This window comes from Lynx rufus, unplaced genomic scaffold (genome assembly GCF_022079265.1).
Source record: "Lynx rufus isolate CCGP_SWC_20201006 ecotype Redwood Valley unplaced genomic scaffold, mLynRuf1.p SCAF_2, whole genome shotgun sequence".
NCBI lineage: Eukaryota > Metazoa > Chordata > Mammalia > Carnivora > Felidae > Lynx > Lynx rufus.
In genome coordinates this window covers 181,744,404-181,764,798 of record NW_025814834.1, presented here as the reverse complement: position 1 = coordinate 181,764,798, position 20,395 = coordinate 181,744,404, and the positions used below count along the sequence as shown (strand labels likewise).

At 37.1% G+C, this 20,395-nt stretch overlaps 1 pseudogene; it reads right to left on the bottom strand.

The window, feature by feature from the left end:
* Positions 1-13,499: 13,499 nt before the first annotated feature.
* Positions 13,500-20,395, bottom strand: part of LOC124514357 (histone H3.3A-like) — a 102,648-nt pseudogene continuing 95,752 nt past the window's right edge.

Here is a 20,395-nt window from a genome sequence, read left to right as displayed (position 1 = left end):
GTAGTGTGTAAATTATCTATCAGGTTTGTTTAAAGAGGAAGAGAGAGGCAAAAACAACAAAAAAACCCAGACTTGTGTCTATTGCCCTGCTCAATACAAAGATGATGACCTCTAAAAGTAGGACTTATTCTTTCTAGCATGTTATCTGGCATATGATTGACACCCAGTAAATAAGTGTTGATTGAAAAAGAAAAGTAGAGGGGCACCTGGGTGGCTCAGTAGGTTAAGTATCCAACTCTTGATTTCAGTTCAGGTCAATATCTCATGGTTCGTAAGATCAAGTCTCTTGTCAGGCTCATGTGTACTCACAGCTCAGAGCTTGTTTGGGATTCTCCCTCCCTCTTTCTCTGCCCCTCTCCTGCTCGCTCTCTCTCTCTCTCTCTCTCTCTGCCTCAAAATAAATAAATAAATGTTTTGTTAAAATCTTAAAAAAAGAAAAGTAGAATGAATTATAGAGTTAAGAAATCCTATCTTGTAATTACCAGTGCAATACTTAGAAATTATTGTATGAAAGTTTGATAGGTAGGAAGATATTTACATGATCTCAAAGTATCAACCCCTAAGATTATTTAATCACAAAGGGAAAGGTATTGTTACAATGGAGAGATGTTTTGGACACCACTTTAATCAAGTTATCAAACTTAGCATGACCATAAGGGAATTAACTGACATTATGTACTTCCTGATGTGATACAGATGGGAGCACACAACACTATATATGAAATTTCTTACCAAGATTATTTAACCTGAATCTAATTTTGAAGAGGCAATCAGACAAAAATGGTGAGACATCTATGAGACAACTGTCTAGGTTGTTTAAAAATATGAGTATTAATCGCGGCACCTGGATGGCTCAGTTGGTTAAGCAACTGACTCTTGATTTCATTCAGCTCAGGTCATGATCTCACAGTTCATGAGATTGAGCCCCATGTTGGGCTCTGCACTCACAGGGTGGAGCCTGCTTGGAATTCTCTCTCTCCCCCTCTCTGCCCCTCTTCAGCTCACATGCGCTCTCTCCCTCAAAATAAATATCTAAAGAAAATCAATATTATCGAAGAAAAAAAAGCAGAGTGGTATCTAATTGTGGTTTTAATTTGCATTTCCCTGATAACTAGTGATGGATTGTTTCTTGACCATCTGTATGTCTTCTTTGGAAAAATGTCTATTCAGGTCCTCTGTCCATTTTTAGTAGGATTGTTTGTTTTTTTGTGTTGAGTTGTATAATTCTTTATATATTTTGGATATTAACCGCATATCAGATATATCACTTGCATATATTTCCTCTCATTCAGTAGGCTGTCTTTTGGTCTTGCTGATTTGCTCTGCAGAGCTTTTTAATTGTTTATTATTTTTAAAAGTTAATTAATAAATTTTTTTGATAGAGCATGCAAGTGGAGGAGGGGCAGAGGGAGAGACAGCGAGAAAGAGAGAGAATCTTAAGTGCAGAGAATCAGTGCAGAGCCCAAAACAGGGCTTGATTCCACAACTATGAGATCATGACCTGAGCTGAAATGAAGAGTCTGACGCTCAACTGACTGAGTCACCCAGGTACCCCAGAGGCTTTTTATTTTGGTTCCAATAGTTTTATTTTAATAAATGTAATAACTTAATTTTGGTTTTTTTTCCATAGCCAGAGGAGACATATCTAGAAAAATGTTTCTATGGCTGATGTCAAAGAAATTACTGCCTATGTTTTCTTCTAGGAGTTTTAGTTTTTTCAGGTTTCACATTTAGATCTTTAATTCATTTTGAATTAATTTTTGTGTCCAGTGGTCCAGTTTCATTCTTTTGCATGGAGCTGTCCTGTTTCCCCAATACCATTTGTTAAAGAGAGAATCTTTTCCCCATGGTATATCCTTGCCTCCTTTGTCATAGATTAATTGATCGTAAAAGCATGAGTTTATTTCTGGACTCCATTCTGTTTCATTAATCTATGTGTCTGTTTTTGTGCCAGTACCATACTGTTTTGATTACTACAGCTTTTGGAACTCTTGTGCACTGTTGGTGGGAATACAAATTGCTACATCCACTGAAGGAAACAGTACAAAACAGTACAAAGTTTCCTCAGAAAGTTAAAAATTGAATTGCCATTTGATCCAGTAATTCCAACACTGGGTATTTACCCCCAAAAACCAAAACACTAATTTGAAAAGATGTATGCACCCCTATGTTTATTGCAGCATTATTTACAATAGCCAAGATATGGAAGCAACACAAGTGACCATTGATAGATGAACTGATAAAGAAGATGTGGCATATTTATTCATATTATGAAATATTACTCAGCCATAAAAAAGGATGAAATCTTGTCATTTACAACAACGTGGATGGACCTAGAGGGCATAATGCTAAGTAAAATAAGTTAGACAAAGACAAATGCCATATGATTTCACTCATTTGTGTAAGTTAAGAAACAAAACAAATGAACAAAGGTAAAAAGAGTGAAACAAAAAAATAGACTCAAATATAGGGAACAAACAGGTGGTTGCCAGAGGGAAGGTGGCTGGGTGGATGGGTGAAATACGTGAAGGGGATTAAGAGTACACTTATCATGATGAGCAATGAGTAATGTATAGAATTGTTGTTGAATCACTATATTGTACATTTGAAATGAATATAACACTGTATGTTAATTATACTGGAATTTAAAAAAATCATTACAAAAAAAAAATTAAAGACAACCCAATTTAAAAATGAGTGTAAAATTTGAATAGATATTTCTCTAAAGGAGATATACTGATGGTTAATAAGCATATGAAAAGATGCTCAATATCATTAGCAAATCAAACCCAGAAGGAGATACCACTGAGACCCAGTAGTATAGCTGTAATCTAAAAGACTATATATAGTAAGTGTTGACAAGGATGTGGAGAAATTGAAATCCTCATTCACTGCCAGTGAGAATACTAAATAGTACAGCCACCTCAGAAAACAGTGTGGAATTCCTCAAATCGTTATACAAAGTTACCATATGGTCCAGAATTCTCAGTGTATATATCAAAGAAAAATGAAAACATATTCCATAAAAATTGCACACAAATGTTCATATTAGCATTATTCATAATAGCCAAAAAAAGTGAATACAACTCAAATTTCCATTAAATGATAAATGAATAAACAAAATGTGGTATATCCATACACTAAGCATGTTTTAAATTTTGATGAAGCCCAGGTGCCTTGTTAGTGCAGTCAGTAGCACATCAGTCTCTTAAATTTTTATGAAGCCCATTTTGTCAGTCTTTCCTTCTGGGTTTTCTGGGTCTTGTCTGCAAAAACTCTGCCTAATTCCCGATCATGAAGATATTCTTTATTTTTTCTTCTAATAGCTTTAACTTTTATATTTAGATCTGTTACCCAACCTATCAGTTGTTGACAGATGGGTATTTAAGCCTCCAACTACAATAGTGGATTTGTCTATTTATTCTTTCAGTTCTATCAGTTTTTACTTCACATGTTTTGCAGACCTATTGTTTGGTGCATATGTATTTAGGATTGCTATATCTTCTTGGTGGATTCATCACTCATTATATAATGTATTCCTCTGTTTCTGGTTATTTTCTTTGCTCTGAGGTATACTTTAAAAAGTAAATAGCCATTACTATTTACTTTTATAAAAAAAATTTAACAGGCTTATTTATAATTGTTACAGAGTTGAAATATTGAAACTTGTTCACTGATTCATTTTGACTTACATTAATGTCTTCACATTTATATTAAAAATTCACATACAAATGAAAATGAAAAAACTGCCAGTACCTGATTTCTGTCCCCTATTTTTCCACTTGCAGTCATATACTTAGGTACCTTTTGACGCTATTGAAAAATAAACCTAATGTTCAGAACTACCAATAACAGTAAGAAGAGAATTTTTTTTAATTTTTCTTTTAATTTTAATTTTAGTCAGTTAACATATCAATATTGGTTTTAGGAGTAGAATTCAGTGATTCAACACTTACATGCACCTAGTGCTCATCACAAGTATTCTCCTTAGCTCCCATCACCCATCTAGCCCATCTCATTAACCTTCAGTTTGTTCTCTATTGTTAAGAGTCTCTTGTGGTTTGTTTACCTTTCTTTTCTACCCACCTTCCCTTCTATTCATCTGTTTTGTTTTTTAAATTCCACATGTGAGTGAAATCATGTGGTATTTGTTTTTCTCTGATTGACTTATTTCACTTAGTATAATACATTCTAGCTCTGCTGCATCATTGTAAATGGAAAGATTTCATTATCTTTTTTAAAAAAATATTTATTTTTGAGAGAGAGGGTGTGAGTGGGGAGGGGCGGACAGACAGGGAGACAGAGGATCCAAAGTGGGCTCTGCATTGACAGCAGCAAGCCCAATGCAGGGCTCAAACTTACAAACCATGAGTTCTTCTTGCCATTCATCCATTGATGGACATTTGTGGGGTTTTTTAAATGTTTATTTTTGAGAGAGAGAGAGAACTAGCAGGGGAGAGGCAGAGGGAGATGGGGGACAGAGGATCCAAAGTGGGCTCCATGTTGACAGTAGAGAGCCTGATGCGGGCTCAAACTCATGAACTATGAGATCATGACCTGAGCTAAAGTCAGACACTTAACTGACAGACACCCAGGCACCCCAGGCTCTCTTTATAGTTTGGCTATTGTTGATAATGCTGCTATAAACATTGAGGTGCATATACCCCTTTGAATCTGTATTTTTGTATCCTTTGGGTAAATACCTAATACTGCAATTGCTGGATGGTAGGGTAGTTCTATTTTTAGTTCTTTGAGGGAACTTCCACACTGTTCTCCAGAGTAGTTGCACCAGTTTGCATTCCCACCAACAGTGCAAGAAGGTTCCCCTTTCTCCACATCCTTGCCAACACCTGTTGTTTCTTGGGTTTTAAATGTAGCCATTCTGACAGGTGTGAGGTGGTATCTCCTCATGGTTTTGATTTGTATTTCCCTGATGATGAGTGATGTTGAGTATCTTTTCATGTGTCTGTTAGCCATCTGGATGTCTTCGTTGGAACATGTCTATTCATGTCTTCTGCCCTTATCTTAACTGGGTTTAATGGTTTTGGGGGATGTTGTGTTTTATAAATTCTTTATCGATTTTGGATACTAACCCTTTATTAGATATGTCATTTGCAAATATCTTCTCCCATTCCATAGGCTGCCTTTTAGTTTTGTTAATTGTTTCCTTGCTGTGCAGAAGCTTTTTATTTTGATGAGGTCTCAATAGTTCATGTTTGCTTTTGTTTCCCTTGCCTTTAGCAACACGTTTAATTAAGAAATTCCTCAGGCTTAGGTCAAAGAAGTTGTTGCCTGTATTCTCCTCTAGGATTTTTATGGTTTCTTTTCTCACATTTAGGGCTTTCATCCATTTTGAATTTATTTTTGTGTATGGTTTAAGAAAGTGGTCCAGTTTCATTCTTTTGCATGTTGCCATCCAGTTTTCTCAACACCATTTGTTGAAGAGACTGTCTTTTTCCATTAGATATTCTTTTCTGCTTTGAATATTAGTTGACCAGAGAATTTTTTTTAAAGAATGAAATGTTTCCCATTATGGTGGATTCTTTTTTATTTTTTTCAAAATATTTTTTACTTTTGTTATTTTAGACAAAGAGCGAGGATGGGTGGGGGAGAGGGGCAGAGGGAGAGAGAGAGAGAAAGACTCTTTTTAAAAAAATGTTTATTTTGAGAGAGAGAGAAGAAAAGCAAGGGAGGGACAGAGAGAGGGAGAAAGAGAATCTTAAACAGGTTCCATGCTCAGCACAGAGCCCTATGCAGAGCTCGATTCCACAACTGTGGGATCATGACCTGAGCCAAAATTAAGAGTCCCACACTCAACTGGCTGAGCCATTCAGGCGACCCCATCATAGTGGATTCTTTTTTTTTTACGGGGGGGTTCTGTTAATTTTTCTTTTTGTTTCTTTTTTATTCATTTTTTAAATTTTATGTTTAATTTTTTAAAATTTACATCCAATTTAGTTAGCATATAGTGCAACAATGATTTCAGGAGTAGATTCCTTAATGCCCCTTACCCATTTAGCCCATCCCCCCCCCACAACCCTTCCAGTAACCCTCAGTTTGTTCTCCATATTTATGAGTCTCTTCTGTTTTGTCCCCCTCCCTGTTTTTATATTATTTTTGTTTCCCTTCCCTATGTTCATCTGTTTTGTCTCTTAAAGTCTTCATAGGAGTGAAATCATATGATTTTTGTCTTTCTCTGACTGACTAATTTCACTTAGTATAATACTCTCCAGTTCCACCCACGTAGTTGTAAATGACAAGATTTCATTCTTTTTGACTGTCGAGTAATACTCCATTATATATATATGGTATATATGTATATACTACATCTTCTTTATCCATTCATCCATCAGTGGACATTTGGGCTCTTTCCATACTTTGGCTATTGTTGATAGTGCTGCTATAAACATGGGGGTGCGTGTGTCCCTTCGAAACAGCACACCTGTATCCCATGGATAAATGCCTAGTACTGTAATTGCTGGGTCATAGGGTAGTTCTATTTTGAGTCTTTTGAGGAACCACCATACTGTTTTCCAAAGTGGCTGCACCAGCTTGTATTGCCACCAACAGTGCAAAAGAGATCCTCTTTCTCCACATCCTCGCCAACATCTGTTGTTCCCTGAGTTGTTAATGTTAGCCATTCTAATAGGTGAAGGTGGTATCTCATTGTGGTTTTGATTTGTATTTCCCTGATGATGAGTGATGTTGAGCATTTTTTCATGTGTTGGTTGGCCATCTGGATGTCTTCCTTGGAGAAGTGTCTATTCATGTCTTTTGCCCATTTCTTCACTGGATTATTTGTTTTTTGGGTGTTGAGTTTAATAAGTTCTTTATAGATTTTGGATACTAACCCTTTATCTGATATGTCATTTGCAAATATCTTCTCCCATTCTGTCAGTTGCCTTTTAGTTTTGCTGATTATTTCCTCTGGTGTGCAGAAGCTTTTCATTTTAATGAGGTCCCAATAGTTCATTTTTGCTTTTGTTTCCCTTGCCTCTGGAGACTTGTTGAGTAAGAAGTTGCTGCGGGCAAGATCAAAGAGGTTTTTACCTGCTTTCTCCTCGAGGATTTTGATGACTTCCTATCTTACATTGAGGTCTTTCATCCATTTTCAGCTTATTTTTGTGTATGGTGTAAGAAAGTGATCCAGGTTCATTCTTCTGCATGTCACTGTCCAGTTTTCCCAGCACTACTTGCTGAAGAGACTGTTTTTATTCCATTGGATATTCTTTCCTGCTTTGTCAAAGATTAGTTGGCCATATGTTTGTGGGTCCATTTCTGGATTCTCTATTCTGTTCCATTGATCTGAGTGTCTGTTCTTGTGCCAGTACCATACTGTCTTGGTGATTACAGCTTTGTAGTATAGCTTGAAGTCTGGGATTGTGATGCCTCCTGCTTTGGTTTTCTTTTTCAAGATTGCTTTGGCTATTTGGGGTCTTTTCTGGTCCCATACAAAGTTTAGGATTATTTGTTCTAGCTCTGTGAAGAATGCTGGTGTTGCTTTGATAGGGATTGCATTGAATATGTAGATTGCTTTGGGTAGTATCGACATTTTAACACTATTTGTTCTTCCTATCCAGGTGCATGGAATCTTTTTCCATTTTTTGTGTCTTCTTCAATTTCTTTCATAAGCTTTCTATAGTTTTCAGTGCATAGATTTTTCACCTTTTTGGTTAGATGTATTCCTAGGTATTTTATGGTTTTTTGTGCAACTGTAAGTGGGATCGATTCCTTGATTTCTCTTTCTGTTGCTTCATTGTTGGTGTATAGGAAGGCAACCGATTTCTGTGCATTAATTTTATATCCTGCAACTTTGTAGAATTCATGGATCAGTTCTAGCAGTTTTTTGGTGGAATCTTTGGGTCTTTCGTATAGAGTATCGTATCTGCAAAAAGTGAAAGTTTGACCGCCTCGTGGCTGATTTGGATGCTGTTTATTTCTTTGTGTTGTCTGATTGCAGAGGCTAAGACTTCAAATATTGTGTTGAATAACAGTGGTGAGAGTGGACATCCCTGTCTTCTTCCTGACCTTAGGGGGAAAGCTCTCAGTTTTTCCCCATTGTGGATGATATTAGCGTTGGCTCATTCATATATGGCTTATATGATCTTGAGGTATGCTCCTTCTATCCCTACTTTCTTGAGGGTTTTTATCAAGAAAGGATGCTGTATTTTGTCAAATGCTTTCTCTGCATCTATTGAGAGGATCATGTGGTTCTTGTCCTTTCTTTTATTGACGTGCTGAATCATGTTAATTGTTTTGCAGATATTGAACCAGACCTGCATCCCAGGTATAAATCCCACTTGGACGTGGTGAATAATTTTTTTAATGTATTGTTGGATCTGGTTGCCTAATACCTTGTTGAGGATTTTTGCATCCACGTTCATTCAGGGAAATTGGTCTATAGTTCTCCTTTTTAGTGGGGTCTCTGTCTGGTTTTGGAATCAAGGTAATGCTGGCTTCATAGAAAGAGTTTGGAAGTTTTCCTTCCATTTCTATTTTTTGGAACAGTTTCAAGAGAATAGGTGTTAACTCTTCTTTAAATGTTTGGATAGAATTCCCCTGGAAAGCCATCTGGCCCTGGGCTCTTGTTTTTTGGCAGAGTTTTGATTACTAATTCATTTTCCTTACTGGTTGTTGGTCTGTTCAAATTTTCTATTTCTTCCTGTGTCAGTTTTTGTAGTGTGTATGTTTCTAGGAATTTGTCCATTTCTTTCAGATTACCCATTTTATTGGCATATAATTGTTCATAGTATTCTCTTATTATTGTTTTTATTTCTGTTGTGTTGTTTGTGATCTCTCCTCTTTCATTCTTGATTTTATTTATTTGGGTCCTTTCCTTTTTCTTTTTGATCAAACTCACTAGTGGTTTATCAATTTTGTTAATTCTTTCAAAGAACCAGTTTCTGGTTTTATTGATCTGTTCTACTGTGTTTTTGGTTTCGATAGCATTAATTTCTGCTCTCATCTTTATTATTTCCTGTCTTCTGCTGGTTTTGGGTTTTATTTGCTGTTCTTTTTCCAGCTCCTTAAGGCGTCAGTTTAGGTTGTGTATCTGAGATCTTTCTTCCTTCTTTAGGAAGGCCTGGATTGCTATATACTTTCCTCTTATGACCGCATTTGCTGCGTCCCAGAGGTTTTGGGTTGTGGTGTTATCATTTTCATTGGCTTCCATATACTTTTTAATGTCCTCTTTAACTGCTTGGTTAGTCCATTCATTCTTTAGTAGGATGTTCTTCAATCTCCAAGTATTTGTTACCTTTCCAATTTTTTTCTTGTGGTTGATTTCGAGTGTCATAGTGTTGTGGTCTGAAAATATGCAGGATATGATCTTGATCTTTTTGTACTTGCTGAGGGCCGATTTGTGTCCCAGTATATGGTCTCTTCTGGAGAATGTTCCATGTGCACTGGAGAAGAATGTATATTCTGCTGCTTTAGGCTGAAATGTTCTGAATATATCTGGTCCAATGTGTCATTCAAAGCCATTGTTTCCTTGTTGATGTTTTGATTAGATGATCTGTCCATTGCTGTGAGTGAGGTGTTGAAGTCTCTTACTATTATGGTATTACTATCGATAAGTTTCTTTTTTTTTTAATTTTTTAACGTTTATTTATTTTTGAGACAGAGAGAGACAGAGCATGAACAGGGGAGGGACAGAGAGAGAGGGCGACACAGAATCGGAAGCAGGTTCCAGGTTCTGAGCCATCAGCCCAGAGCCCGACGTGGGGCTCAAACCCACGGACCGCGAGACTGTGACCTGAGCTAAAGTCAGACGCTTAATCGACTGAGCCACCCCGGCGCCCCCGATGAGTTTCTTTATGTTTGTGATTAATTGATTTATATATTTGGGTGCTGCCACAATTGGCGCATAAATGTTTACAATTGTTATGTTTTCTTGGTATAGACCCCTTGATTATGATATAATGCCCTTCTGCATGTCGTGATACAGTCTTTATTTTAACGTCTAGATTGTCTGATATAAGTATGGCTACTCTGGCTTCTTTTGTTGACCATTAGCATGATAGATGGTTCTCCATCCCCTTACTTTCAATATGAAGGTGTCTTTAGGTCTAAAGTGGGTGTCTTGTAAACAGCATATAGATGGATCTTGTTTTCTTATCCATTCTGTTACTCTATGTCTTTTGATTGGAGCATTGAGTCCATTGACATTTAGAGTGAGTACTGAAAGATACGAATTGATGGCCATTATGACGCTTGTCAAATTGGAGTTTCTGGTGGTGTTCTCTGGTCCTTTCTAATCTTTGTTGCTTTTAGTATTCATTTATTTTATATATATATTTCCATCTTTTCTCCCCTCGGAGAGTCCCTCTTAAAATTTCTTGCAGGGCTGGTTTAGTGGTCACAAACTCCTTTAATTTTGGTTTGTCTGGGAACCTTTTAATCTCTCCTTCCATTTTGAATGACAGCCTTGCTGGATAAAGAATTCTTGGCTGCTTATTTTTCTGATTCAGCACATTGAATATATCCCACCACTCCTTTCTGGCTTGCCAAGTTTCTGTGAATAGTTCTGCTACAAACCTGATCTCTCTTCCCTTGTATGTTAGGGCCTTTTTTTCCCTTGCTGTTTTCATGATTCTCTCCTTGCCTGAGTAGTTTGTGAATTTGACTATGATATGCCTTGTTGATGGTCACTTTGTGTTGAATCCACTGGCAGTCCTCTGTGCTTCCTGGATTTTGATGTCTCTGTCTTTCCCAGGTTAGGAACGTTTTCTGCTATGATTTGCTCACATAACCCTTCTACCCCTATTTCTCTCTCTTCCCCCTTGGGATCCCTATGATTCTGATGTTGTTCCTTTTTAATGAGTCACTGATTTCTCTAATTCTTAAGTCATGCTCTTTTACCTTAATCTCCCTCTTTTTTTCTGCTTCATTATTCTCTATAAGTTTGTCCTCTATATCACTGATTCTCTGTTCTGCCTCATCTATCCTTGTCGCTGCTGCATCCATCCGTGATTGCAGCTCAGTTATAGCATTTTTTATTTCATTCTGACTAGTTTTTACTTCTTTTATCTCTGCAGAGAGGAATTCTAATCTATTTTCGACTCCAGCTGGTATTCTTATTATCATGCTTCTAAATTCTGGTTCAGACATCTTGCTTGTATCTGTGTTGATTAAATCCCTGGCTGTCGTTTCTTTGTGCTCTTTCTTTTGGGGTGAATTCCTTCATTTTGTCATTTTGAATGGAGAAAATGAATTAATGAAGTAGAAAAATTGAAATTAAAAAAATTAAAATTGAAAAATATTAAAATTAAAAATTAAACACACACACACACACACACACACACACAAATCAAATAGATGATGCTAGATCCTAGGTGTATTTTGGTCTGGGTGTTGAAAGTGGTTTGAAAGATTAGAGAAGAAATAAAGGGGGGGGGGCGTGAGAAAAAAAAAAAGGAAATCGTTTGTGAATTTGAAAAAATGAATACACTGAAGTAGACTAGTGTGAGATGATAGGGGTAAAATAGAATTTGAAAAAATATACACAAAAGTAAAGAATATAGTAAGAAAAAATTAAATAAAAATATCTTTAATAATTAAAAAGAATATGATTTTTTTCTTTTTCTGTATTAAGAAAAAAGAAAATAAACGAAAAGGAGAAAAAGATAAAAGTGGAAAAAAAAGAAATCGTTCAAAAATTTGAGAAAGTGAATACACTGTAGTAGACTAAAATAAAATGATGGAAGTAAAATAGAATTTGAAAAAATTTATATAAAAATAAAAAATAGTAATAAAATTAAATTAAAATATTCTTAATAGAAATTGAAAGTAAAAATAAGTTTTTCTCTTTCTGCATTCAAGAAAAAGAAAAGAAACAAAAAAGAGTAAAAGAAAAAGAAAGAAAAAGGAAATTGTTTGAAAATTTGAAACGTTGAATACACTGAAGTAGACAAATAAAATGATGGAAGTAAAGTAGAATTTGAAAAAAATTACACAAAAGTAAAAAATATAGTAATAAAAATTAAAGAAAAATATTTTTAGTAAAAATTTAAAATAAAAATGATTTTTTTCTCTTTCTGAATTCAAGAAAAAGAGAATTGTAAAAGAGAAAAAGATAAAAGAAAAAGAAAGAAAAGAAAAATCAAGAAGGAGAATTGTATAGATGAACCTGCTAACAGATTAAAGTTGGACTGAAATTGCTTCATTTTCCCCTGGAAGTCAGTCTATGTAGCTCTTTATACTCCATAAATTAAGCGGTGGTGAGACTTGTGTTCTTAAGAGCTAAGTTGGCCCAGTTGGGCAGGGCTCAGTGTAACAGCTCTGCTGTCCACTAGATGGTGCTGCTGGCCTACTGGGGTGGATTGTTGCAGTGCATGTAGGTGCATATGCGCATGCGCGGGAGCATTTACATGGCCCCACCCAGCTACCCAGTTTGTTCTCCAGGATCAGCAACCGTGCCCCCATCCGGTCTTCAGCTCTCATCCACTCCCTGCTTTTTCACTCTCCGTGACCAGGCCCCAGGCAGTACCTCCCTCGCAAGTTTTGTCTCAGATGCGGCTGTTTTCCCTGGCCCCTTACTTTGGAAGGACTGCGGCTTTGATCCGTTCTGCAAACGGATCTCACCAAGGGTCTCACCGGGCAATGGCCGAATGAGCAATGGCCAAATGTCGGCTGCATCCAGGAATGTCCTCTGGACCCTGCTGCTGGCGGTGTCCCGAGACTATGGCTAGGTGCCAGCCCGCCCCAGAAAAAGATCGCGAGGTAGTGTAGCAGCAGCGTTTCAGGGATTATGGAAAATCACAACACACATCTGGCACCAGGCTTCACCCTCAACGAACTTGCCCCAGCACCAGCAAATGTGGCCGCCTTCCAGGGTCTGCTGGGACCAGGTGGCTTCAACAGTCTCTACCAAATGTCCTTCCATCAGTGGAACCTCATTTCCCTGTGTGGCCCAAGAACCTCCCGGACCCCACTCTGTTCCTGAGGATTCGCCTTTCCCACCAGAGCACCACCAAGTATCGGGCTGCGGAGTTGCAGCCTTTGTGCTCTCTTTGTTTACAGTCTTAATGGAATTTAAACCCTCTCCTTTCTCCTTTCTATTTTCTCCCTTTTTAGTTTAGTCCCTGTGGCTGTTTCCAGTTTTCTACTTTCTCGCCAGCTGCTTTTGGGGAGTGGGGGAGCATACAGGAAAAGCACCCCTTTTGGGGAGGGGTGTATGCAGTATGCTCCCCCTGTCCCCCGTCTCCATCCTCTCTCCACCCTCAAAAGCGGTTCCCTACTTTTCACGGCTTCTTGCTCCCCAAATTCACCTCTCTGCGGCGCGTACCTGCTGAATTCTGTGGTTCAGGTTGTGCAGATTGTTGTGTTAATCCTCCAATCAGTGTTCTAGGTGTGTAGGATGGTTTTATGTTGGTCTGGCTGTATTTCATGGTCTCGAGACACACGAGAAACTTCCATGCTGTTCCGCCATCTTGGCTCTTCCTCTCTATCATAGTGGATTCTTAAGCATGTGCTCCACTTATGCTATGTGCTAGCTGGATTTATTGTGGTATGATTGTTACTTGTTTGGCATGGATAGTACAAATGGTGGTTTCTTCAAAACGGCCCACCAGATAGGCGTCACTTGCTTCCTGAAATGCACCAATAGCTGCATTCTGGAAACACGTATCTGTTTTGAAGTCCTGAGCAATTTCTTGTACTAACCGCTGGAAAGGAAGTTTGGTTATCAGAAGTGTTCAGTAGACTTCTGATAATGGCTAATTTCACAGAGTGCCACAGTACCAGGCCTGTAACAGGTTTCTTCACTTCTCCAGTAGAGGGTCCACTCTTGAGAGCAGCTTTTGTATCCAGTTGCTTCCTCGGTACTTTACCACTAGTGGATTTGCAGTTGGCTTTGTAGGAGTCATGGTGTAGAAACCTCCTTACTTACCCCTCTTAGGCTGGAGCTCAGCAAACTATAGGTGGCACTGGTGTGAGCAAGTCACTGTGGTCACTGTAGTGGCTGGGAACCCTACTACTTACTACTTTTAATTGATGTTTGTATGATGTCTTTTTCCCCTGTTCTTTTACTGTCAACCTGACTATATCATTATATTTGAAGTGAGTTTCTTATAAAATAGTTGGGTTGTGTTTTTAATTCACTCTGACCATTTATATCTATTAAAAAAAATTTTAATGTTTATTCATTTTTGAGAGACACAGAGACAGAGCACGAGCGTGGGAGGGGCACAGAGAGAAAGGGAGACCCAGGATCCCAGGCAGGTTCCAGGCTCTGAGCTGATAACACAGAGTCCTGTATAGGGCTCAAACTCACAAACTGTGAGATCATGACCTGAGCTGAAGATGGACGTTTAACTGACTGAGCCACCCAGGTGCCTGTGACCATTTCTGTCTATTGATTTGTATTTAGACCATTTACATTTAAGGTAATTATTGATATTTTAGAGTGTAAGTTGTCGTTTTATTTTTTATTTTCTGTTTGTCCTGTTTTTTGTCTTTGTATTTTCCTTTCCTGCCTTCCTATGGATTGCTTGAATATTTTTAGAATTCCATTTTTATTTATTTATCATGCATCTCTTTGTGTAGTTTTTTTAGGGATTGTTCAAAGTATTACATCATACATACATAACTTATCACAGTCTACTGATGTCAATTTATTAGTTTGAAGGGAGTATAGAAACCATATTGTCCTTTGTTTTCCTTTACACTCCCCCCTTTATAATGTCTTAAATATTTCTTGTACATACATGTATAACCACGTCACTGTTAAACATTTTGCTTCAGTTGTCAAGCATGTTTTAGAAACCTCAAAAAAAGAAGAAAAGCTAATTAATTTTATTTTTCTTTACCATATTTCTTCATCCTTTTTAATGCTCCAACCTTGCTTTTTTTAGTCCCTTCCTTTCTGTTTAGAGAACTCTTTTAACCATTCTTACAGTTGGTGACAACTTCTTAGTTTTCCTGTATCTGAGGATGTCTTGATTTTCCCTTCATTCCTAAAGGGTGTTTTTACCAGATATATAATTCTGGGTTCAGAGTTTGTTTCTTTTAGTATTTTAAAAGTGGTGTGTCACTACTTTCTGACTCCCATGACTTTCAATGAGAAATCCATTGTCATTTGAATTGTTTTTCTCTGATAGGCAAGGTACTGTTTCTCTCCCCCTGTTTTCAAGATTTTTAATTTGTCTTTAGTTTCCAAAAGTTTAACTCTATGTTTTGGTTTAGATGTCTTTGGGTTTATCCTGTCTGTGGTTCACTCAGATTATTGAATATGTAGGTATGTGTCTTTTCCCATGTTTAGAAAGTTTTCAGCCATTATTTCTTCAAATACTTTTTTAACCACTCCCTCTTTCTCTTCTTCTTGGATTCTGCTGACATAAACATTAGATCTTTTGTTATGATTCCACAGATTCCTAAGGCTCTGTTCTTTTTTTCTTTTTTTTTTTCCTTTTTGGTCTATTTTCTCTTTGTTGTTCAGATAGAGTAATTTCTATTGTTCTATCTTGCAGTTCATTAGTTCTTTCCTCTGATCCCTCTGTTCTGCTGTTGAGCCCATCCACTGAGTTTTTATTTTGGTTATTATATTTTTCATATCTAAAATTCTCATTTAGTCCATCTTTACATTTTCTATTTTTTTGCCAAGAATTTTTATTTTTCTATGATTCAAACATGGTTTTACATTTGCTCGTTTTACATTTGCTAGAAGTATTTTTTTTATGATGTCTACTTTAAACTTTGTCGGATAGATCTAATATCTCTATCATCTCAGGTTGTAATTTAGTTTGAGATTTTCCTGGTTCCAGGTGGGGTGTATGATTTTTTATTGAAATTTTGATATTTGGGGGTTTTGTGTTATAAGACTATGCATATGATTTAAATCTCCTGTTTTAGCTAGCTTTCCCTGACATTTATATGGCAGGGGAAAGGAAATGCCCACCACCTCATCACTGACAAGTTGGGGTAGAAGTCAGGGTACAAGTCTAGATTTCCAGTTTGGACTCTGTTTACATGCAAGGTGGGGGTTATTCATTACTGCTGTGCAGGAATGGAATTTCTGACTCCCCACTAGTGCTTCAAATGATACCATTCTGCCTGGGAAAGACAGGAGTGCCTCATTTATGCCCATTATTGCTGGGCAGTGGTGAATATCCTAGCTCTCCACTAGACCTCCTCTGACCAACCTCCCCCTCCCCCATTTTCCTTCTTTTTAAAAATAATGTATTTAATTGTAAGGTTATGTAATTTAATTTTTTAAATGGATATCTCTAACAATTGGCTCAAAAAATTCTTGAAAATTTAACAATCAACTCTTATGAGCCAGCAGAAGCTAGCTCCAGCACAACTCAGTAAAAACGCACATAACCTTTGATACAACAACTCTACTGCTAGGAATCTACCCTAAGGAATTCTAAATTTATCTTAAATTCACCTGTGCAACTGTTTGCTGGGCATGTCTTATACCCATGTATGTCTAATAAGACATCTCAAATTTATTATGTCCAGAACCAAACCTTTAATTTTTATTCTATTAAAACTTTTTTCTCCTGTGTTTCCCATCTCAGTATGTGGCTACCATCACCCAAATGCTCAAGTTAATCAGTCTTGACTCTTCTCTTTCTTTTATACCATCTAAACTATTTGCAAATCCTGCTGACTGCATCATCAAAATATGTTATGAATCTGATGACTTCTTACCTTCTTTGTCATTGAGCCCCATTGGTTCTAAGTAACCAGTTTCTGAAGTAATCACTGTGGCTTTGTCTGGCCAAACCTAAGTTTACCTGTCTCTGAGAGTATTGAGCCAGTCCCACCTAAGCACTTGCATAAATGGATTCTGGCAAAAAAGGCAATTTTGGTTCTAATGTTGCAACATGGTCATTTAATTGCTTATGTTCTCTGTTATAAACATCACATAATTCTATACATATATAGTAGATTAAGTAGGAAAAAAGAAAAGAAAAATAAATACCGAATTTAGTGCTTATAATCCATTATATTTTCAGTAGCATGTTTTTGAATGTTAATTAACTCACATGACCTAAACAAATCCTTTCGTTTTTAAAGTGCTTCTTCTTTTGGGGCGCCTGGGTGGCTCAGTCGGTTAAGCATCCAACTTTGGCTTGGGTCATTATCTCGCAGTTTTTGAGTTCAAGCCCCTCATCGGGCTCTCTGCTGACAGCTTAGACCCTGGACCCTGCTTCAGATTCTGTGTCTCCCCCTCTCTGTGCCCCTCCCCTGCTCACGTTCTGTGTCTCTCTGTCTCTCAATAATAAATAAACATTAAAAAATTTAATAAAAAAATAAAGTGCTTCTTCTTTTGGGGTGTTTATTTATTTAGAGAGAAAGCATGAGCAGAGGAGGGGCAGAGAGAGAGGAGAGAGAGAGAATCCCAAGCAGGCTCCACACTGTCCACTCAGAGCCTCACACGGGGCTCGAACTCATGAATTGCTAGATTATGACCTGAGCCGAAGTCAGATGCTTAACTGACTGAGCCACCCAGACACCCCCCAAAATCCTGTTTTTAAACAGATATTTAAAATTACCTAGAGCCATTTTGTTCTTTTAAAAAGGTCAATGTTTAATCTTTTTCCACATAGAATGGAATAAATATGAAAATTCATGGCAAATTCTTCTCTATGGAAAACATAGTTTTCTAAGGTGCTCTTTAATTCACTGCTCACACACTTAAAAGTAAACATGAAAGAAAACCTGTTTTGCACCTTTGGGCCAGGACCCTTTTAAACCTCTGTTCAGCTTATTGCTGATTTCTCTGGTTTCTTCACTGGACCCACAAGAAAATAATTTTCTTCATTTGAAGCATATAATTGCCAAATAGAACATAGTTTTAAATTTGGAATGTTATGACTCTTATAAAAGGTACCCTGGCTTTTTAGCTGCAGTTACTACTTTGTATTCAAATTTTCAAAACAATCATTAACTCATATGATTATCGCTATTCAAGAAATTTGCATCTGTTAGGTGCAATTTTTGTGTGGGGGGGTAGAATTTAATAAAGGGAATATATTTACAAAGGCATAAGCAGAATTTAAGGAAACCAACAAGGGATGAGGCAGTATTTGAGGGTTAATAACAGTGAGAAAATTAGTAAAAGAGGACATTGTTTACCAGTATTTTCAACTGTTGGCTTTGCCTTCCCCAGCTCATGCTTACTTGATACTTTTAGTACTTGGGCAGACAGATAAGTACTTTTGCAGTGCATCCCTGCTGCTGGTAGCTACTAATCTATATAACTATTTGATGGTTCATAGGAAACCATGTGTGAAAGACTGAGCTGGATGCAATCTGTATGTTCAATACACGTTTGAGTGCCATTGCATGTGAGGATTGTGATTAAGTACTGAGGCAGTCAAGAAGACAAATTTGATTTTTGTCTAAATGGAATCACAGTTTTGGCCTATTTATATAGATGATGTTTGTATTACTTGCATATGACCTAGATGCTTAATATAATTTTTTTTCAGTCAACCCCCAAATCCTTGCTCCCACTAACTTCCTTGTTTTTCAGGTCTAAAGGTGCTAATGACTTCTGGCTGTCTTTGGTTCTTGAGATCCTCTTCTTTCCTTGTTTCTTCCTTTAAACTTGTCCGTATTTCTGTAGATAGTTCCTTTATGAAATTCTTTTAATTTAAGTTCTTTTGAGCATGCTATCCATTTAATGCAAGTACTTAAATTAATATAACCTATTTCAACATGCATTCTGACTGAAAGCTGATGTTAGAAATATTCAGGGGTGCCTGGGTGGCTCAGTCGGTTAAGCGGCCAACCCTTGATTTCAGCTCAGGTCCTGATCTCACACTTTATGGGTTCAAGCCCCACATAGGGCTCTGCGCTGACAGTGCGGAGCTTGCTTGGGATCCTCTGTCTCCCTCTCTTTGTCTGCCCCTCCTCTGCTCTCTAAATAAATAAATAAATAAATAAATAAATAAATAAAATCTTTAAAAAAGAAATATTCAAGTTCTGGTTAACTATTGACTTGTTTGGGTAAATGCTTTAAAGAGCTAACTGTTTGGGAGCACTTGGGTGGCTCATTCGAGATCGAGCCCCATGTTGGGTTCCATCCTGAGCATGGATCCTGCTTAAGAGTCTCTCTCTCCCTCTGCCCCTCCCCTGTGCTCTCTCTCTCTCTTAAATTAAAAAAAAAAGTATTTTAGTATCTAGCTACTTATCTTCAAAAGTACCATTGCCATCACCTCTTTTATGCTTCATCTCAATATTGTGTTTGTTTCCCTAACTCTTATCAAAAATTTTACTTTTTGCTTGCTTATTTATAATCTTTTCCATTAGAGTGTAAGTTGCCTAGAGAGCATGTTTGTTTTTTCATAATATTCCTTGTGACTGACATACAGTAGATGCTCAATAAATATTTGTTCATTCATTTGACAAATATTGAGTAACTACTATGTGCCAAGCCCTGTTTCAGATTTTGAAAATAGAAGAAGTAAACCAAGTCCCCTCGCTTGTGAAATGAAGAAGCAATTGTGTTCCAAATATAAGGGAGATATAGATATAGATATAGATATAGATATAGATATAGATATAGATATATGGGATGTTAATAGCCTTTACATGAAAACAGCATTCTATAGACAAAGGGAAACAGTGATTCAAAAGTTGAACTGATTTTTTGTTGCAGGTGTTCTCAACTGCCTTAATAGGCAAGTGTGAATTTACAAAAGGGGATCGATAGATGCAGTGTTTCCCACACTCTTTTATCACAGAGTTCCATTTTCAAGAACAAGTCAAAATTAATATTTCAAAATAGGCCATAATTGGGGGGCATGGTTGTTGTTTTGGATTTTTTTAAATTATTTATTTTTGAGAAAGAAAGAGAGACAGAGTGTGAGCAGGGGAGGGGTAGAGGGTGAGGGAGAGACAGAATCCGAAGCAGATTCCAGGCTCTGAGCTGTCAGCACAGATCCTGACACGGGGCTAGAACTCATGAACCGTGAGATCATGACCTGAACTGAAGTCAGACACTTAACCAACTGAGCCACCCAGGCACCCTGCTGTTTTGGGTTTTTTAAGTGGGTCAGGAAAAATATGACTAGAGGTGCAATTTCCCTATCTAATCCATTACTATTTATTATTCTTCAATCAATTGACTTAAAATATACAACATAAAATGATCTTTATGATTTAAGAACAAGTTATGCCTCTTTTAGAAGATATAAAACAAATTTGAAGTTTTACAGTTGACTCACAGGGTGATGTACAATTAACAACAGATCTTCATTGTAATAGTTTGGTCCTCAAAGATGTGCACACAACATTGAAACAACTGGTATAATGTCAAATTCATCTGTGTTTAATTCTGGACCATATCAACATAGCTTAAATGCATTTTACCAATTCATCAGAATGGTCTACTACACAAACCACATACCTTTTAATTTTTTTGCCTTAAATATTCTTTTTC